Source organism: Cololabis saira, chromosome 7 (genome assembly GCF_033807715.1).
Source record: "Cololabis saira isolate AMF1-May2022 chromosome 7, fColSai1.1, whole genome shotgun sequence".
NCBI lineage: Eukaryota > Metazoa > Chordata > Actinopteri > Beloniformes > Belonidae > Cololabis > Cololabis saira.
This window is the reverse complement of record NC_084593.1, coordinates 22,615,316-22,636,841: the sequence shown is the minus strand read 5'-3', so window position 1 is coordinate 22,636,841 and position 21,526 is coordinate 22,615,316. Positions and strand designations below refer to the sequence as shown.

Sequence of the window (21,526 nt, the reverse complement as noted above, 5' to 3'; positions counted from 1 at the left end):
ATAGCTTATTCTATTTGCTATCATACTTTATTACATAGATTTCTATACCCTTTGACGTGCACAATAATATATTTTTACATCTACATATACTCGCGTACAGTCGTGTGGAAGTGACAAAATGACTGTGAACGCAAAACAGCATGACATGGTGTGCGAATGAGAATAGTTTAATCTGTAAGGGAGTTTGGCAGAAAAGTTAATTCTCAGTTCATTATTGGTTATAAAAAAGGAAGCGGGATATCACGGACCGCCCTCCTTGTCGCCTCGACAGTGTCTGAAATGTTGGAACAAAGTCGGCCGCCGCCATCCGCAGAGACGTCTTCTAACGAGGCGGTTGAGCAAGAACGGCGTCCGATATATTATTACAAAATACTGACCATAACTGATTTGAAGTTTAAACATTATAAATTCTCAGACGAATGCACGGCCGTCCAATTGGATCAAGCTGTTGCAGGCAAGTCTCCCGCCAGCGCTGTAACCCTGATGTTGCATGATGCAAGACCTCCTAGCAGATTCCCTTCACCTGCATCTGGGCTAGTTTGAAGGATCTCCCTTACAATGTCTACCATTGCTTCATCAAACGTTTCTCTATAGGTCAGTGGCCCAGTTTGAAGTCGCCGCCTGTGCCGGTACAATGTCTTCCTGCTGATTCCAAAGCATTCAGCCATTGTCAGAAACACATAGTAGGTCATTTGATCGTGCTCTATATTGTACTCGTTGCGACCCAGATGACCGGTTCTCACTGTTGGTGGTGCTCCTGAGGCTAAGAGGCTTCTTTGTCTCATTTCCATAGGTCTTAAACTTTCATATGAAGTTATTATGGAACAAAAAATTGCAAACAATGGATCCAGGACACCTATACCTTGGAAAATAATTAAAAATGGCATGCCACTGGTCAAATAAAGCTGTACAATAGTCCTTAGAAGGGGAGTTCCTCAAATTTAGTACCAAATGTGGTTGGAGTATTTCATTTTTGGAGGCATTAACCAATCAGGGAATGATAATTTAACCTGGCTTCCCGTTTGATCAAAGTAACGTAATACTATTACCTCAAACCATCAAACTTTTGTAAACACAAAATTACTGTCTTTCACTGAGATAATCATACTCTTTAAAACACCTTACTGTTTTCTTTTCACGTGTACCCTAACTTTTTCTCATATAAACTCATGTTGTCTTACATATATCATATCATCATACACTCTTGCACACTCGTTATGATACTAATTCACATTACCAGTCAGTCTTTCACCTCCACGATCATTATTTCACACATTACTGTGTTATCTAGCGCTACCATTTGCATCTGTGCAAAAACATAATTTATTCTCATACAGTTCTTTATTCCATCTTGCATATACTACCACATAGAACACTATGGTGTATGCATAAGAGTATAATATCAATTGTAAGTAAAAACAATTGCATTTGTAAGAAAGAAAAGTTGTGAGTGTGCATGAATGACTTCTGGCTCAGACAATAGAGTGAGTTTGAGAGTATGATTATGTATGTAAAAGGCTATACAAGTTTTTGTAAGAAAGTATAATATTGTTTGAGTATAATGGTATTTGTGTGAGAGTATGTCTGATGGTATGTATGAAACCAAGTTTAAATTATCTCACAAGGGGCATTTCATGTAGGACAACAGCCATAAACCTTTATAAAGAGTTGTACATCATGTCTTCCACTCTCCTTCGATAAAAATGATGACTGTGCTCACTCCTCTTCACCTGTGAGCACAGAAATACATAATGTTTTAATATAATTTACAGAATCTGGAAATACATAAGTATTTATTAATACAAGTGGGGTTAAATAATGTTCTACTACTCAAATGTGACATTAGCTTGGATTTCTTAAAATACTTTTTTTTTTTAAATTTTAAGCTTGCTTCCCAACTGTCCTGCTCCTGCATTAGAGATATTATGAAACATAATATTAGCAGAGATTTGGATAGCCATGAGAACGGACGGGGAGGAGAGAACCTGGATGGAGCGGCTGCTGGTAAACATGAATAACTATGAAGAACAACGTGTGCCCTCTGGAATGTCTCTGCCCGTGGTGTTTTTCTAAGGGCTCATCAACAACAGCGCCATTCATTTAGAGGAACTCTGTTATTTGAGGTATGAGAGCCTTCACGGGGAGCGTCTCTGAATGGCTGCCCTGGGCACCGAGCAGAACAAGGCACAGAGAGATCTGCAGCAGGCGGCTCCGCAGAAGCAGCAACACTCTGTTATTCAGCCCTTGGCCCGTGCTCCAGAACACTGTGTGTACATCTGTAATCTTACCTACCTCCTGGGCTCACAGACACCCCCACCACCACAGCAGCCATCGTCACCACCGTGTTGGTTTTTTTTTTCTCCTGTTTTTCTCATTTTCATCTCAGGCCTCTTGTACGTATATTTTGTTTTTCCTTCTATTTCCGCGGTCGTTCGCATCATCACGTCACTCGCTTTTTTTCCTCTTACACAGAGATGTAGTCAGGCAAACACACCCACACGCTTTCTCGCGCTGACTCCTGTGCACAAACACATGAAGGGCCTTGAAGACAAACCATGTGTGAGATCGCGCAGTCTCAATGTGTCAGGGCCACTGCAGCCTGCTCAGTTTCTCCGCTTATTAAAATGAAAAAGAAATAAAAATGTGCGAGGAAAATGTTTTCCATTTTGGGGTCATCGGCCTCTGTGTGAGGCTTGCCCTGATTTTTCTTACATATTTGTACACACGTGTGTGTGTGTGTGTGTGTGTTATAAAAAGAAAAAGGCTTTTAGCTGAAATTGAACTGGTGCTGCAAGCGTTTAAATATACATGTTGAGGGCGACGTGAACGCGATCCTGTCCTGGATGGTGAGCAGTTATGAGCTGTGTCATGTGTCTATGCTTTCAACCGCTCTGTGCAGAGCTTTCATCAGCCTTTGCCTCTGTCACTGAGACTTTCCCTGCACCCCCCGGTCCACCGCCCCACCCCCCACCCCCCCCTGCTCCACTTCACACACAGTAATAAGGCATTTGTTCGCTCGCTCTGTTGCCTCGGCTGTTTTGGCGCACTACTACATTGCAGTCCAAGTGTAAAAGCCTGCTGGTGTGTGAGGGAACGTGTGAGGCTCCTTGATGTGATATGATGTTATTTTACCCTGTATAGATGTTTTATACATATACTGAATAATTCCAGTTTGAGGTAGTAAAGCTTTTAAAGAATTTTACTGTTTCCCTACGTCACCTTTTGGTGTTTTGTCTTTTTTTCCTGTTCTTCAGCACCAAAGGTATCTTTTGCCTCCGACGATCCCTGCGTGATATTGTCATTGTCTGCTGGTTATTATGTACCGTAGATCCCTTGTGGGAAACATGTGGCTGTCCTGCCCCGGCTCCAAGATACCATCGGGAGATCATGCTGCTGCCCGTGTTTCAATAAATCTTTATTGCTTTTGTTGCATTACCAGTCAAGTCATCATTTGACACGATCACTGCTGCATCTCTTTGTTTCATCACACACTACTGTTAACTACCGCTCTAGTTTCGGGGCTTGTGTGTTTATTTCTAATGGAAGGCATTACAAAACACATCTTTTAAACCCTCGCAGAATTCAAAACAACTTTCTTTTATTTCTTTTTCTTTCCTCAGACAGCAGCAGCTTACACAATTGAATCTGAATGCCATGCTTTTAGCGCCAGGGTTGTTTGATTATCCACAGACAGAGAGCTGTGCTGGATTTCATTTCTTTCATCATGTTTTAACCAGTGTGAGCTGGCTCCCTTGTCGTATTTTATGAGAGGTGATTTCAGAGCCTCTCCTTCATGCAGATGGTTCTGGCTGCCTCTCCCCAGTCTAGTCTTCAAGAGGTGGATATTAGTTTTGACAGCAGAGCTAACCCTGCTACCTTCGCTCTCACGGGCTGTCTTTGAAACGGCCTCACCAGACTGGATGTATGTCCATATGCTAATACGCATTGCACTTAGCGAGCAGGAGGATGCAGCTACAGGTGTTTTCAGAATGAGGCTTGCAGGCAGGAATATCTCACTAGGCTGGAAACCTCATTGACCCTTTGCACTCCTGCAGGGATGAGATTGGCGTTACATGCCGCCACTCGGTCGGATATGCTCCTTATATGCAGTAATTCTCACGTGGACAAGGGTCCAAGTGTGCAATGTGTTCCTTCAAATATAAATCACAGTCTCTCCATGGGATCATACGCTGTCATTTGAAGGCGACTGTTAATGCCTGAGACCACCAAGTGTGTGTATGTGGACTAAGAAGTGCTTGCTGGTGAGGCTGGACTTTCCATCACGACTTTAAAGACGTGGTAAAGCAGGTTTAGTGAATGGGGACAATGAGCAATGTTCACATGATCTTCCTGATCCAGATTCAGCTCTGTCAGGGCCTTTGCATCCATAAAACTTCACGTAGAAAAGCAATCTACAAGGCGTGCAGCCACTGAACTTGAAGTTGCTTTTGCATCCAAACGCCGTATTTAGACACCGTAGTTGAGGGACAGCTGTTGTTCTCACAGTAGGGCGATCATGTTTCTGAGATGAGGCTTGATCTATGAAGGCAGTTACATTGTGTGTGATAAATCCTGTATCTCTCTTTCTCTCTCTTACTCAAGCCTAAGTAGAGGGCTTTATATGATTGCCTGGATGAGTGCTTCCCCTCAACGCTGCATTGCTATTGTCCACTTGTCCCTCCTTCATCTGCGTAATTGTATGCATGAAGTTTCCACTGTAAATCCCAGCTGTTGGCAGGTCCTCTGCTCTGCAGTGCTGAGTATTCTGCTAACCCGCTGGCTGAAGGATATTGTTTTTACTGAAGCTGGCTAACATAATGAAAGATAACATAGAGGTAGGTAGGTCATCTTTTTTCCTTACCTCTCCAGATGAATAGATTGTGTATGAAAAAAAGGAATCAGTGTACGTCTCCCGCTCCTGAAACAGAGTATTTCTGTGGGATAAAGGCGATGCTTTTCTCTCTATCACACTCCATCAGCATTATTTACCAGACCTGCCAGTTGCTTTTTACAGCACCTCTCCCTGCCAAGTAGGCGACTGGCACACGACCAGGGGCTAGTGACAACAGGCTACAGTGGAAAGCAAGGAGCACTGTGTGTACGAGCCAGAGTCTATTCATTCCCCTAGGCCGCTGACTGAGGCACAGAACTCTTATCTCCGCTCTCACTGAGGAGAACCAAGCACTTTATGGATTTCTTCATCATGCATGATGCTAGAAATTGTTAGAAACCCAACCCATTTGTAAAAACATAAGCAGAAACACCAGAGTGCCGTGAGATAACATTACTAGGTTAGTGTGAATGATCATATTTGCTAAAACCGAAGTGGAATAAGTCACAGTTTCTATTGTGTACTGTATATACTGTACTGGAGGTGAATCATACTGTAATAAATGTGTGATCCCTTTGTCATTCCCAGCCATGCTCCCATCACCCATCCCCACAGATCCTATAGAAACATCAACACTCAGGGCTTGGAAACTGAAAAGTGATTTTTTTATATATTTTTTTTTTCCACTGTGTGTCACAGATGGTGGGAAAGCCTTTGTAATGCTAATATAATATCACACTGTGTCGGCCTAGCTCTGCAGTTCACTCTGTGTACCAAGCAGCCTGGCTGTGGAGTGATTTACCAGAATGGAGAGAAAAAGACCTCCCTCGGTTTGCGCTGAAAAGGCTATGTGGTTGGTGGGTCCTGCCGCTCGGCCTGCTGTGATTGGGCCCGCCTTGACTTTATTGATTCAGTGATCCATCCAGAACTGTGTGCCGCTAATTAACTCCGCCGACGAATGTTTGTCACATTGTGCATGCTTATAAGAAAGGATATTACCAAGGGGGACAGGGGCATTAGAAACAGCAGGAAGGATAAAGAAGGTGATTTTGAGAAGCCGAAGCAAAGGAGCTGCTTTTTACCGAATGCACAGTAGGCGAGAAGAAAAAAAAAAGAAACCCAGTGTATTGCAATATAAATGCACAAATTTCTTCTTTTAAAATGCGTCCATTTCCAGTAAAAGTAACCTGGCTAGCATTGTTCCTCGTATTACCACTGTTATGTCTCCCCCCAAGAAATCAGCCAATGGCAGGCCACTTCCTCCTGCGGTAACCAATGACTGTATCTTTTACCAGTGTAGCAACTCAGCTGCCAGAGAGGAGGAGATAAGAACACTGATGTCTTTCTCTGGTTGCGCCACGTCACATGGTTGTGAATTCGATTTCTAGCCCTCATCCCTGGTATTAGAATCACAAGGGGGAGCGTTTCATATCCTTGCTGGGAGAAGAAGGGGGATCTTGTCTATCTAAAAGAGCATGCTGGATTAAGGGGGTTATTTCCCCAGAGGGGGGGATATGAGAATGAGTGTCACTCAGACAGCACTCACACTGCTCCTGCATGTTGCCAAGGAGCCCCGTCTTTGACTTCTACTCTGCTCTCTTTCTCCTCATTCCATCATGTAATCCTCAGCCCCCCCTCTCTTTCTCTACACCCACCTCCTCTCCCTCTATCTTGTCCCCATCCTCTTCCTCATCATGGCTGCCATCTTCCCTCCTTCTTCCCCTGCTGGTTCAACGCGTGCCTGCAGGGAATAGAGGATTGCGTGGTTCAGTGGGGTGGTTGTTATTCCAATCACACCTCCGATGCAGCGAGGGTCCAGTAAAGTACAGAATAATTGGCAGGTTCCAGACAGCTATTATATTCTTGTGTGTGTGTGTGTGCGTGTGCGTGTGTGCATGCGCGCGTGTGTGACTGTGATGAGAGGGGGTTGCTGTAGGTGCAGCATCCAGGGGTCATTTCATTAATTACCAGCTCTTGTGATACATGCATGTTCTCACATTCTGTTTGTCAGGATGTGTAGTGACTTGATGCACATGCTGACAAAATTATCTCGCAGTTGACACAAAAGGAAATATCTAACAAAGGACAAGTAGCTCCCCCAAAAAAGGGAAATAAAAGCTACATGTTTGACCCTGCATTGCATCATAACTCACTGAGAGCATACGTGCTTGCGATTGTATATTTCAGAAAGGAGAATTGATGGCGTGAACCCAGCAGATGCTTGGTAAACATACACCTTATTAACTAAGGGTCCTCCTAGGTCAGAGTTCAGAGGTCCCAGGTGGGATGTGCTCACCCTGTCCCTTCCGGGAGTGGCTGACTGATGGGTTTCCCGGGTGATCACTGGTACACATCAATGGAGCCAAGCAGGGCAGCTAATCAAGCATGGGGGGTAATGCGGACGGGGACAAGCATCAGGCAAAATAAACCAGTGCTATCTGCTAGAAAACACATTGACCCATGGACTTAATGGAACATGCCTCCCATAGGTGCACTGCTCTATTGATTAGCCATTTCTGGCTGTTGTAGCCAACACTGATATTGAGTGTGATTTTGCTTTTTTCCACCCTCTCCGCTGTAGGCAGGTGTTTTCTTGCAGAAGGTACATTAAAACAGGTAAAGTATATCACTGTGTTCCTACATGTGTTTTTTTTTCCTTTTTCTGCTGTGATGTCCTATCACAGATCCCAGCACCATGGTGACTATCATCACTTGTTCTGACGCCCTTTCTCTGTGATCCGGCTTCACCTTTAAGGGCTTCTCATTATGAGGAACTCTTAGTTCTTCTGTGAACAGTGTTGAACGCAAGCGCACTCACAGTCCCTCGCAGTCCCTCGCAGTGAAAGCACGCCTCTAAATAATAAATAACGATAGACAAAGCCTGCCATGTGTTTATTTATCATAAGGAATGCACACAGACTCACTTTTGTAAAAAAAGAAAAAGGGAGCAGCCCTGAAAACTGCATAAACTTCCTTTATTCCATAGCTTACGGGAGGGAGGTGGAACAAAGTGGGAGTAATAAAAAAATATTGATCACTTCAACCCATAAAGCGTCTGACAGGAATCGTTCTGGTGGAAACAGACATTGACAGAGTGGCTTAGCAGGCGTGTAACCTGCAGGACATTTTGTCGCTGTATTAGCAGTGATCACTGCACCATATTGGCCCCTAGTCCCAACCGCACAACAAATGAAGCATAGCTCTGATGAATGCACCTTGGAAATATGATAAGTAGCTTTTACCCCTATTTTTTTGTCTTTTGCTGTTGCAGTAAAAGATGATTTGATCCATGCATGCAGGTGGTTGAGATCACCTTTGTGTGTGTCAGACAGTCACGAGTTCAGTCATGATTGTTAGTCTCAGCTCTGTATTTCTGGAGGGTGGATGCATCTTCTGCATTTATCAGCTGTTACTCATACATCAGCATGTTTTTAACGGTAGTGAGTGGGAGCACTGCAGAAGTAATGAGTGTGTATGGGAATGTGTGCATGTGCTTTTGTGCACGGAGCTGCTTGCATGCACAGCCTCATTAAAATATGCAATCGTTTCATAAGGCTGACCCTTAAAGAGTAGTAGGTGGACCAAACCGGATTTGTTCAAATGATCAAATGAATCTGTGCCGTGAAAGTTTGGGGTTTGCTCAGTTGTGCGTGCATGTGTGCAGCTCTGTGAAGAGAAACAGATTTAAACTATAATACACTTCCAGTCTCTGTGATCAAATAATTCAGCCTTGCATGCCTCACACAGCCTTCCTCTGTACTATGTGCTGCACTTGTTTCAACCTCCTTTCTACTATGTACTGGGCTTGTCATAACAACCTCAGGCTAGTCAAGATGTTTTTTTGTTAATCTCATCACATTAACAGGGTGCTGGCGTGTACTCTCGTGTACTTTAAGAAGATTGCAGGATATATCCATATGTGCATGAGGATGCCATTGCCTCTGTCTCATTAGCAGCAGCGCTGATGCCCCGAGCTGCTTCTTGCGGTCCATTGGGACAGCTGATGAGGCCTGACTATGTGACCTTTAATAGCCTAATCAACTTTTAACACCTCACCTACTGCCTACGTTATTGCCATTCTTCTCTCTGTCATTCTCCATCATGGCCCCATTCCTTCTCTGTCTTTCTTCATATATATATATATATATATATATATATATATATATATATATATATATATATATATATATATATATATATATATATATATATATATATATATATATTTTTATTTTTTTTTTTAGTTAAGTGCAGCCGTCGTCTCTGGAAGGAACCGGGAATGTATTGTAATCGCCTTTCTTCCAGCTCACTCTTGACCTTCTCTCGCTCTTTTTAAAAAAAAATCCATGTCTTATCTCATACCGTCCTCTTCAGCTCGCTGTTTAGGCTGTTCAGGTTGTGCTACAGATAAACAATGAATCGTTTATCAATGAATCGATAATAGTTTTAAAGTGACACCATAAAGCAGGGTTAAAAATGAACTTTTTTGCTCACCTGTCACGATGGCGGATGTATTTCTGAATCATTTTAGCAGCATCACTGACCTGAATGTCCTCAGGTGCTCAGTGTTCCGGGATGCTTTTCTTGACGTCAGTGATGAAGTTGGATGACACATGGACGTGGTCTAGTTTCCAAGTTTGGGTCATCTGTTCGTTTTATTCGACTCTGAGGGATGCTGGCATCACACTGACATAGTCTGGCTCGTCTCTTCTCGCATCAACCATTCGCAGATTTGACCATTGTAAGCTGTTTTTAATTCTCTCTCCCTGGCTTTGTGCCCCTGCTATGTAACACCAACAGTGTTTTCATGTAAAGACAAAAAAATCACAGCTCTTGGTGGTTTTTCTTTTAGTTTATGATTACAAAGGAGCTCCCGTCATAAGCTACGTTGCTGTGGTAACCTTTTATGTCTCATAAAAGGGTGAAACAAACAGACTAGTGATATCTGTTGTGGAATGTAAAAAATATTTGGTTATTATTTATTTTAAATAATTGTTTCATGTACCCATCACAATGGCTGGGAGGTCGAACAATGCAAAGCTCAACTACAAAACAGATAAATAAATAGAAATTAACAAATAAATCAGCTTCCAACGTTCCACTGTTGTAACAAACTATCTAAAATGGTTTAATTTAAAGGTAAAAGTTTTTAAAAGAAACTGTAAATAATTTGAAAATTCCAACTTTGATACATCATTAAAGATTAAAAGAACCCATAATAACCATATTATATACATAATAGTCTCTTTATTTGAGGGTAAAATGCTGTAAAACCAGTATTGAATCGTTTATGATCTTTAGGTCGTCACGAATGCTCAGAGTTGAAACTCCATATGACCACCATTTCTTTTTTTTTCTACCTCAATTTGGAAAAAACCTTTTAAAGTCAGCTAATTATGCATTTTAATGTTGAAACAGATTTTTTTTTTCCCTGTAAAGGTATGAACAAGAGTGACTTTGCCCTCTTTGACTCCACCGTCTCTGGTGGTATGGGGCGACTTACACCAAGGATGCTGAATTGTTTACGCAGGTTTTAGGCCAAGAAATTATTATTATTATTATTATAACCTTCATTTAACCAGGAAAAAAAGTATTGTTGCGATTAAAAATCTCTTTTACAAGAGAAATAGTTACATCCAGATAATAACTACTAAGGGAGATTTTTGTGATAGCAGAAGAATGTCAAAGCACATTCTGAACATTTGACAACAGCATGGCTCTGCACACAAGAGTCTTCTTAAACTGACCTGCCTGCAGAAAAAGATAAAAAGATATGAGGTGCCTTGAACTATTGAGCAGCTGAAATCCAGCATGAATAATAGGAAAATATCTCAGTTAACATTTAACAACATCATTTGGTCTCCTCAGTTTCCAAACACAGAATGTCAAAAGAGGAGCTGATGCAACATGGTGGTAAACACGACCCGAACTTTATGTGCCGCTACTCTCATGTTGGGACTGTTTATATTTTTCTAAGATCAGTCAAATATTGCAGTTTCTGTCATGATTTGTGTGTGCAAGATCCAAATTAAGGATGCTAGGGAGGCAAAATAGGAGTAAAAATAATGTGCTTTATTAGTAACAAAAAGAAAACAGTTTACACTTCAAAGGAAAATAAATGTTCAAAGATGAGGTTAGGAGGCAGGGGTGAGAGGAGTACAACTTTGGAGCAATGCAAGCACTCTTTGCAGGTAGGGAGGAAAGACGGGACACTACACAGTCATGGGGGCCGATGGGGTGCGGGTATGAACAATCAGGGAAACTAACGAGATGAGTGGACAAGAAAGGGAAGTCAGGGAAACAGAACAGACGTATGAATAAGCACAAGAAAACCAAGACTAAACCAAGACCACAGCTTTCACTTAATTTATCTGTTATTGTTATCATCAGTGTACTCGTGACTACAATCTCACAAATAATCTTAAATCATCTTAAATTAAATGCAATCATAGCAACAGCGCTATTTTATCGCATTTGCTGGAGGGAGGATAGAATGAACTTGATGAACATGTATGAACTTTCCCGTTCATACATGCATGCATACATTCATATATATATATATATATATATATATATATATATATATATATATATATATATATATATATATATATATATATATATATATATATATATATATATATATGTATATATATATATATATATATATATATATATGTATATATATATATATATATATATATATATGTATATATATGTATACGCATTGGCTTAATTCAAATAAAATAGTGTTATATGATGCATGGTGCATGACTTATCTGTGAAGCCACATTCTGAGCTATAATTATATCCTGCAAGATATAAGTGTCATTCACATCTTCCAGCCATCTTTCGATCACATTAAGGACAAAATATAACTCTGTGTCTTGAAGAAAAGCTGGTTTTGGACATCCAGAGGCCTGCAGCATCGTTCTGAAGCAGACTGAGGCAGTCCAGGTTACAGTTATTTACAATTGTCCAGATCGCTCTCTGCAGGTTGAGCTGTGCCGATAAAGATCCTAATCCTGATTCATAGTGAATCTTTACCCATCGAATGCTTTCCTGGCTCTTCAGCAAGCTGTGATTGACGATGACTATCTCAAGCGGATACATATCTCTGCCATCACTGTGGCCATGTGAGGGATTGTAGGTAAAGATGCTGGATCAAATACAGCACCAACTAGCGGACGTAGATGGTGCACAGTAGGAGACAACAATGAATTAAGATATAAAGATAAGGATTTTTTTTCCTCTCTCTCTCTCTCTCTCTCTCTCTCTCTCTCTCTCACCTCATATGTGAGAGACAAAATCATTGCGCTTTGTTCTCATCTTTTGGCGCGATTTTACCTGACAAGTCTGAGCTTTGTATTAGTGAGTGAAATAAAAACATATCAATACAATTAAGGAAGCAGATGATTCATCTTCTGTAGACAAATCTGTCTGCATCAGCTTTGTTCAAATGTGACAATTAAGTTCGATATTGTCCTTTATTGAATACAAAAGTTAAATGTTTGCCCCCCCCTTATATAACCACTGATCTGATTAAAAATCCCTCAACTCTGCAGTTCCCCTCAATAAAATGGTGTATATTATATTGTATATTTTCCTCTGTGCCAAAAAGCAAAGTTGTCAACAAACTAGAGCGTTTAGCACCTGAAGAGTAAGATATCTCCCTCAGGAGTAGCTTGAAAGGAAACCAGAGCTAACAGAATGCTGAACTAAATTCATCAAATTGACATAATCTAATTTGTAGTCATTATTATTTTATATGCAGGATGCAACTCCTATATTTATAGATTCCTACATGGTCTCTTGAGGGCTGAGTAACAAGATATTAATGAAATAATACAGCTATAGTTTATATTTTAAGAAAATAAATTCTTCACAAAGTAGTTGGGAGACATGAAAAAATCATGACATTTAATAGTTAAATGCCAACAAGATGAAATGGTAAGAGAGCAGCAGAGCCTGACATTGCTATCAATATAGCATCATCTGAGACATTATTAATTAAGCAAAAACAATATCTTATTTTTTTAATGACGGGTGAGGACACAGTGGAGATCCCATCTTCATTCTGCCTCCACTCCTCAGCTGTGCTTTCACATTGATCCCACGAAGGCACAATATTCTCTCCACAATTTGTGCTTTCACAAAGCATGATAGCGTTCTTCAATTTGACGATGGCCTCCTTCGTAGTTCCTAATGTTTCCGCTCACTGATCAATTTCATTCAGTTGGCACTTAATTAACGACAATAAAAGATTAAACTTTGCATCTGGTTGTTCCCTACAGAGGTCCATGAACTGATTGTGTGGTCGGGGGCTTCAGGCTGGCTATGTACTCCATAAACCATATTTGGTGCCTGATTTGACCCTCACAATGTTTGCTTAAACCTGGATCGAAGGTTGAATTTGAAAGCTGATGCAAACGATTATTCGTCCAAATAATTCTCAAATGCGTGACGTTAGGAAGTTTATTTTGCCGCTCTCAATTGAGTCAGAGCTTCCCTAGTCTCTGTTCTAACTATCAAACTTTAGAGATGCACCGATCGGGATTTTGAGGGACGATCACCGATCTCCAAAAGCAGTATCTGCCGATCCCGATATTGTCGATCACCGATCACAGCGTGAAATCCATAAATTCGGCAATATTGTTGTCTCATGTACACAACATGACACTGACATTATATTATTAGGTATAAAAATGAGGAGATGAGCACGTATCATGAATTGACCACTGTTTTATTTCAGGCTGAGGCAATGAACAATATTTCCCTCTCTAGAGACTCTTAGAGACGACTTAGACATAGACTTAAGCTTAAGCTTTCTTGTGGCAGTAAATGTGTGTACAACACAACACGTGCAGTGCACCAACACAGACAACAGTAGACATGTCACTCACTTAGAGTTAATACAAGTTGTAAACTATAAACATTTGTTTTCCTGTGGAAAAATGAATTTAATTTTGAAATAAAAATGATATATGAAAGCTTTGCGAAAGCTTAGCGATAGAATCCACCGCGTGTGATCCAGGAAACTCTTGTGAGTGAAGCACAACTCTTCACACTAGAACTCCACATGTCACTCGTGAAGCCGACTGACACGACTGTTGTCCTGCATGAGGCTTTGGCTGTGACTGTATATAGTCTGGTACAACTCCGGCTGGCATTCATCAGTGGAATATTAACGACTCTGCAGCACATACCGTGGATCCAAGCAGCTGACGACGCTTTTAAAACCGATGTCTTCTACAACAGAAATGATGATCAACGCATATGAATCCATTACCTTATGATGTAGTTACTTCTCTTCCTTGCTGTTGTTGCTGTCGTTTATAGGTCTATGTTACGTTCCGCTCATTTAGTGCATTTGCTGAACGCTCTTTTTCTTTCTCTGCTTAAAGGAGCCGTCTGTAAGAAATGGTCAAAACTGGTACTGCAGTCACTTTCAAAATATTGTTGAGCGTGTACCCTCCCCCTCCTCCCCCCGACCAGAGGTTGCCAGGTAGGCTGCAGAATGCAGCAGGAACGTAGGCTGCCATGGCTGCGATAATTAGAGCCGAGCTGGCAACCCGGATGCCGAAACAATACTGACTTGGTGATTGGGAGATAGGTGGAGGGTGGAGCTTCAGAAACAATACTGACTTGGTGATTGGGAGATAGGTGGAGGGTGGAGCTTCAGAAACAATACTGACTTGGTGATTGGGAGATAGGTGGAGGGTGGAGCTTCAGGCCAAAACAAAAAATGACAACATAAACATCAGTTGAGGGCTGCAACTCCTCTTTTTAAACTGGAATATCCAGGCTTGAGTGCTGTTGTCAGTGACATAAGTATTTGAAATGAACATGATTTTTAAATGTCTGTTGACATATCGGGGTCATTTTATGATTCGTTTTATTATTGCTCTTACATACAGCTCCTTTAAGTGTCAGCCAACTTTGACAGCTTAATATACTACCTTCATGAGAGAAACTTCCAATGTGTTATCAACTTTGTTGTGTTTTAATTCTTTTACAACATTCCTCCTCGAGGTATATCCTTTGCACACACTTTGCAAACTGCAAATTTGTTCTTTTCGGACATCGTAAACCTCCCATACCTGTGACGCTGTATTCAGTGTTGATGTTTTGTAGAGACTGCCACGCCCCCCTAGGAGACCTGGGTCTGAGATGTGGGAACGCACGCGCTGGCGGCAGTTTGTTGATGTAAACGTCATCGGATCGGCCTGCTTTGAACTTTACAAATTATTTTGAGAACTCCGATCAAAACCGATTAGGGCACTATCGGTCGATCCCGATCAGTTGCCGATCAATTGGTGCATCTCTATCAAATATATTTATTAATAAACAATAAACAATGACTGTGAGCAGATCGGGTGGCTTCACCAAGCACAAGTTGCATGCAGCTCTCAAACTTGGTGAACAGACCACAACACACCCACAAGAAGTGTAGCTTTTAGAAATACTTTAAACAAGAGAAACATATTACTTGTCATGCAAGACCTATATTTATTTGTTTTTCTCCGGAAGTCAAGTTTTCTGTGGGAAACTGGGATATCCTTGGCATCGCCACAGTGAATTCATTAGTTTCAGGCATGTGGTCTTGCAGTCTGGCTGAATCTTCTGGTGTGTGCGTTCAGAAGATTATAATCTTGAAAACAGGTGGAGACAAACAGGTGGAGACTGTCCTTATGGGGTCCACCATCTCTTTTTAAAATCTGTCTATATTTGATTACCAGCCTCAGAGACTTAGAGGTTGTGAAAAAAAAACTTTTTCTACAAGTTTAAATAATTTTTGAGGGACAATCAGAAACTAGACAGATTGATGTTTAGTGACAAAACATATTCTCCATATTCATCAAGGAAGTTGGAAGCTGGAGCTGAGAATGACAATACTCCTGAGCTGACTCTTCTCTTTGAAAAATGAGGGCTTGCAAACCGTAGCTTATATTAAGTTAAAGATTGGGGCAGCCATTTTTGATTTTAAAGTTGGGGGTGCTGAGGTTTCCTCTTCTGGCAACAACTGAACTGTGACTTTCCAGCTCAAATCGAGCGCATCATTGCTCTCTAACTTGAGGTAAACTTCTCTCTTTTTCCGCTGTGTTCGGCAGGCAGAAGTGAGCAGCAGAACCATGAATGAGCCGTGTGTACATTGTGTGGGAATTCAGCTGCCTCTAACTTTGTGTCTCAGTTATCATTTTGTGTGTTAATAGAAAGAAAATCATGGCACAGCTGCTGTCTTTGAAGGAGAACCTGTTTTTCTTTTTTTCTCCAAGTTGACACAATTTTCTCAAGTATTAAAAGATGTTTGTCATAACAATTCCACAGAGATGGAGTTCCTCAGCTCCCTTTTCAACCATGAATTCACAGCTCTGTTATTCAACTCCACTTAACCTCTCTTTTCCCTTGGCTACAAGCTGGCATGAACACTTATTCTGACATACATTTCATCCGGTCGCCCATGAAGTACATACTACGAGAGGATACAGTATCTAGCCCGAGAGCTCAAATAATCACAAACTGAGCTCAATCTACCGCACAAACAACCATCAAACTGACAGAAAAATACTTGACTGGCAATTTTATTTTCAAATAGTTACATTTCCCGTTGTCGTGGAAATCAAACCTTTGTCCCCGTGAAGATAAATGAGGTGAGACCGGAACGCCAACACTTTTCTTTTTGTGTATTTATTCAAATATAGACCTCATAAGGGAGTATTCTGACACTATCCCAGCCTGACAGCAAGAAAAGCTGCAGAAGTGATAAAAACATTCTTATTTATATTGCCATGAAACGCAGTCCCCGGTCGTGACGTGGTTGCAATGGAAACACAGAGCTGTGGCTGGTGTGGAGTCACACTTTACTTTACTGAATCATGTGCTAAAGAGCGTTATTTTTTTTATTATTTGATCTATTCTCATTTTCTCAGCTGCTATAGATGTGTGTACCATATTTTAGTCAATGACGTTTAGGCAATTCTGATTCAGAGAGTAAAGAAAAAGAATCCTTCGGTACTTCACTGAAATAAAGGGCTCTTTCTCCATGAAACCCTTGTCTATGGTTTAATCATTGACAACTGCTACTGGTCCTTAATTTGGATACAATCTCACCTTCATGGGTTACACTCACCTCGGCTGGGAAAACATTTTGTGGTTCCTCCGTCACTCCTCGGCTCCACAAAACCTGGATTCATTGTTTCTCAATTCTTCAGGTGTTTAGAGATTAATGCTAAGAGCTGTTACCTACTGTCAACAGTTTATTTTTGCTATATTGGAGTTGCATCTTTCACGGATGGTGTAATTAAGGAGAAGTTGAGAAAATTAACATTTCGAACTTCTGATTTAAAAAAGAAAGAAAGAAAGAAATGCTATTAAAGTACTGGTAAAGCACCATTATCAAACTTACTTTCTTAGTTAAGTGAATTATACCACTGCTGATGAGAATTAGCTCTTAATAGAAAAATCCAAGCGCAAAAGAGTTTCAACATTTTTGTGGGTACATTAAATGTGATATTAAGGGGAATTAAAGCTGGGTGGGCATAAGGATGAGGAGTCTGGGTAATTCTGCTCTTTGCCGGGTCTGTGATGTCACAGTATCCTGCAAATCTGAGTGACTCACTGACATCGATGGCTCCAAAGTGTCAGGGTTACATTTCTTTCTTAGTTTCTGTGTTGGTGGTGGCTGTAGACTTTCAAGTGCGGCATAAGCTCTCAAGCGTGGACAAAAGTGTTTTGTTTTTTGTTCTTTTATGCCTCAATCATACCTATTGTAGCTTTGTCAGATGCAGACTGCTTTGAGCAATTATTGCACCTTACATTGAGTTTCAGGGGCTAAATCTACATTGTTGTTTTTGCCATTGTGTATTTGTGAATCTATGTAAAAAATGTGTTGTTATGTGTCTTACTCCTCATTGTATCTGTACTTCTTTGTAGTCCAATATTGCTGCAAACTCTCGAGGACAACGTTATTTATTGTGAGCTGTATGAGAGACAGGTTACTCCGCTGGTCTGTGGCCAGTGAAACTGTACACCTGTGCTGAAAAGAAGAGACGCCATTTGGACTGTGTCTGTGTGGATCAGTGTTCCCTGTGGCGCTGTGCCCTCTTTAAGAGCTCCTCTGTTGGTGATCTGTTCCTTGGCCCCTGACTCTCTCCCTGTGTTGACACAATCGCCCCTTTGTTCCTACATATACTACTGCTGTAGGACCTTGCCTTGTCATTTTGGCAGTAATACATAATCCAACTCCAGCTATTCCTCTTGTTGCCGCTTCATTGGAGAGAAATGCAATTGAATCGAGGAGAAATGCAGTGAAACCGGGACCAGGGAAGAAGCTTGCAGGAATTAGATTGTGGTGCTGATAAGTTCCATATAGAGCGGGTAAACACGTCCTTATCTTGTTATCCAGCTTGCACATTAACACATGATCTGTGGAGGAGGGTTTAAAAGGATAAATCAAATTCTAATCATTCTGTTTGGCTTTCTCCACTCACTGCTCTTTGTCTCTGTTTCTCTTTCTCATCATGCAAAGGGACCACAAGCAAGAACAACGGAGGGGTCAGAAGTACTTGCTATTTTTCGGCACCTGCATGCTCCAGAAATAAGTGTTCCGGTGATTACGTGTCCTAATGTGCAGTGTTCAAAGAGCAGTTTCTTGCAGTAGAGTTAAATGGTGGCGCCCTCTGTGAAGTATTAATGATGTGGATGGATGAATCAGGTCGCCGCAAACCTGTTGACGGCAGCCACGGCGCTCTCTTAAAGCTGCGCCCAGACATCAGGCTTAACCGCTTGGCAAATTGGACATGCTTGTTGGCTGTAGCTCCAATTTATGTGCACTCTCTATTGCAGTTAGTCCATCTTCATTATTGAAATGGCCTCTCGTCAGGTCTTGACAGAGTGGTTGAGATGGTAAAGGAGGGAGAGAGAAAGAGCATACAGAGGAATCATGAATAATGTGGAAAATAAACGCATCTGAGGCACTGGAGGTGGCTGGCAGGAAGGGAGTCGGGAGTGTTGTTAAATAGCCGGCTTTCATTTTCTCTCTTCCTTTCTGCATGAGATTGCATGTGAAGTTTCTGCCAGGGGATGTTGATGCTGTGGATCCTCGGGGCTTCATCGAACACACATGCAACAGACCAGACACGCTGAAAGGCTGCTCTTAGAGCTGAACTGCAGCAGCACCTCTCTGGCCTGAACAGCATTCCAGCTGTGCGTTCTGTCACGGCCGCACCGGGGACACACCTCTTACTGGCTACAGCCTGTTCTTAATAGGGGGCTGCTGTGCCTTCTCGCGCTCTCGCCGCCCCCCCTTTTTTTCTTCCTCAGGACTGCTGTATTGATAACGCTGATAAGGCCAGGCTTAGCTCATTTCAGTCAGTTCCAGTTCATGCCTTATTGAAGGGGATGTTTTTATTGCCAGAGGTAGAACTTCAGTTTTTCAGTGATTAGTACAACTTGACCTCAAAACCGTTTCACAGCTCTGCAGATGAGTACTTAAGCTGGGGCTTGAGGTGTAGTAGGGCGTCTCTTTGAAGAGCAGACCACGTCCTCGATAGCCTTGAACCGTAATTACATCAACCCATTAAATAATTTCTGTGGTAAATGTCTATACATTGAGTTACTGTATAATAAAGTTTGATACTACTTATGTTTACATGTGTGTGTTTTCAAAAGATAATGATATGTTAGTCAAAATCAAGCCCAAATGTACTGCAGGGTTTTCACCACCCGTATAAGACTCATTATAAGAGCATTTCAAAGCTTTTAAAGGAATATCCCAGAGTTAAATCAATCTGAGGTCTGTTACAAGGTGGAAAAGAGTGTTAACGTTCTGAAGTTGCTACTCACCGTCTTTGTTAATCTTAAATCAATTACGCTGCAAACTGTTCTAACTCCAAACTGATTTGACTCACATTGTTTTGCTCCCTAACAAAGGTTTTTTCTCTTTAACATCCAGTAATAAACATGGGGTCTATTTATCACAAGATTATGCCTCTTAAGTGCTGAGGCATGTTTTGGTATTGTCTGTTTGCCGGACCAGCGGTGCAGTAGGAGGAGCTGAAGTACTAAAGAAAACCTGTAATCTGCAAAGATCCTGCACTGTTCAGTTGTGATTTGTTGCGACGGCATTGTTTGACTACACAACATGCAAGAACTACAGCTTTAAAGTATGTGATCCTTTATGTATGTATGTAAGACTTCTTGTTCACATTAGAATATGAGCTTTCATTGCAGTTGAAGGGATATTTACTTTTAGGAAACGTCGAGCTGTCATGCTTTGCTTTCTGCGCTAGTTCCTGTCCTGACAACGACGCATCACTTACAGTACAGTGCCAGACATCAACACTCCTGAATGAACTCACTGAGCTACGGTAGACGTTGTCACAGAAGCAATTAAGAGACTCGAGACGGAATAAAGAAGGAGAGTTATTAACTGTAATGGATTTTCAAGAATTAAAAGTTATGGTTACATTGACGATCATGTCAATTTGTCCAAATACTTTTAAGGCTTGGTACTTTGGTAGCACTTTGCTTAAAGTGGCAGCGATTCCTAAACGATAAAACGATAAACGATAAAGCCCATATTATTGTGAAAGCTCTTGCAATGAAGCTGAAAGTCTACGCGTGGATCACAATTTAATTGATTTAGTTCAAGTTCCTTGAACTTCCTTGAACTTGTAAAAGTCTGTCATTATCCAAATAATTCTGGGTCCAACTAGTGAAAGTATAACCGTATAAAGTATAAGCATAGCTCTGGTAAGGAGAGAGTTTGGCTGTAGAGAGAACAAAAGGCCCATTAACACAGACAAATGCCCCCCTGACAGTGATGCTTATTGATTCTGAAAGTCAGACTCACTTTAGGATTGTGTTGCTTCATTTGTTTTCTATTTCTTTTTTTTCAGCTTTTTCATTCCCAGTCAGCTTCTTAATTTGTATTTCTTGTTTAAAATAAAGAAAACCTGTACCTACATTATAAGGTAGCTGTGTGTTATGAGTTGCACCTACAGAGCCTCTGTACCTGCCGCACACATGAATAGATGCGATGGCTCATGAGGTAATTACCCAGCGAGCGCTGGTGTGTATGCATCTGTAAGCTGGAGCAGGAGATCCCTTCAGGTAGCTCTCCCACTCAGGTCAGTGAACAGCTAATGACATTTAGAAAAAAAGTGGATGAAAGAGACGGCGGTGGGTTGTACTCCGCCGCGCGCTATAACTTTGTCTTATTTTCTACCGCCTGTCTTAATCTCCCAGCCACCCTTTTCATACCGAGAGGAGATCCTGTTATTAGATCCCCAACCTTGGCCCATTTGTCATCCTGCGGCTCCCCTCCTCTAGAGCCGGACCACAGGGGGGAGGAATAAGAAAACAAGATAAAAAGACAGGAGCCAACAACATCAAATGTTAATCGTTTACAGGCTCCGTTTCTGTAACCTGCTCTTTTGCAATCACGATGGATTTGTATTTTTCTTTCCCACCCAGTTTCCAGAGGCTGACAAACTTCCACCTTTACAAAAAATAGCTTTGTATCGCACCGCAACCCTGCCTTCACACTCGCACACTGCACACACTCAATCCTTCCCCACCTCCACTTTAACCATCATGAGTTTCTACAATAAAAAAGTATTGTCAGTGTTGCTGTCACTGCCTCAGTCGCATCGCTTTAATCTCTCCTCTTTGAGCTGGGTTGTTCTCTTGCTA

General features: G+C 41.4%; 1 protein-coding gene across 2 annotated transcripts in view; it reads left to right on the top strand.

The window, feature by feature from the left end:
- Positions 1-21,526, top strand: part of nexmifb (neurite extension and migration factor b) — a 64,350-nt gene that overhangs the window by 29,083 nt on the left and 13,741 nt on the right. The window lies entirely within an intron of this gene.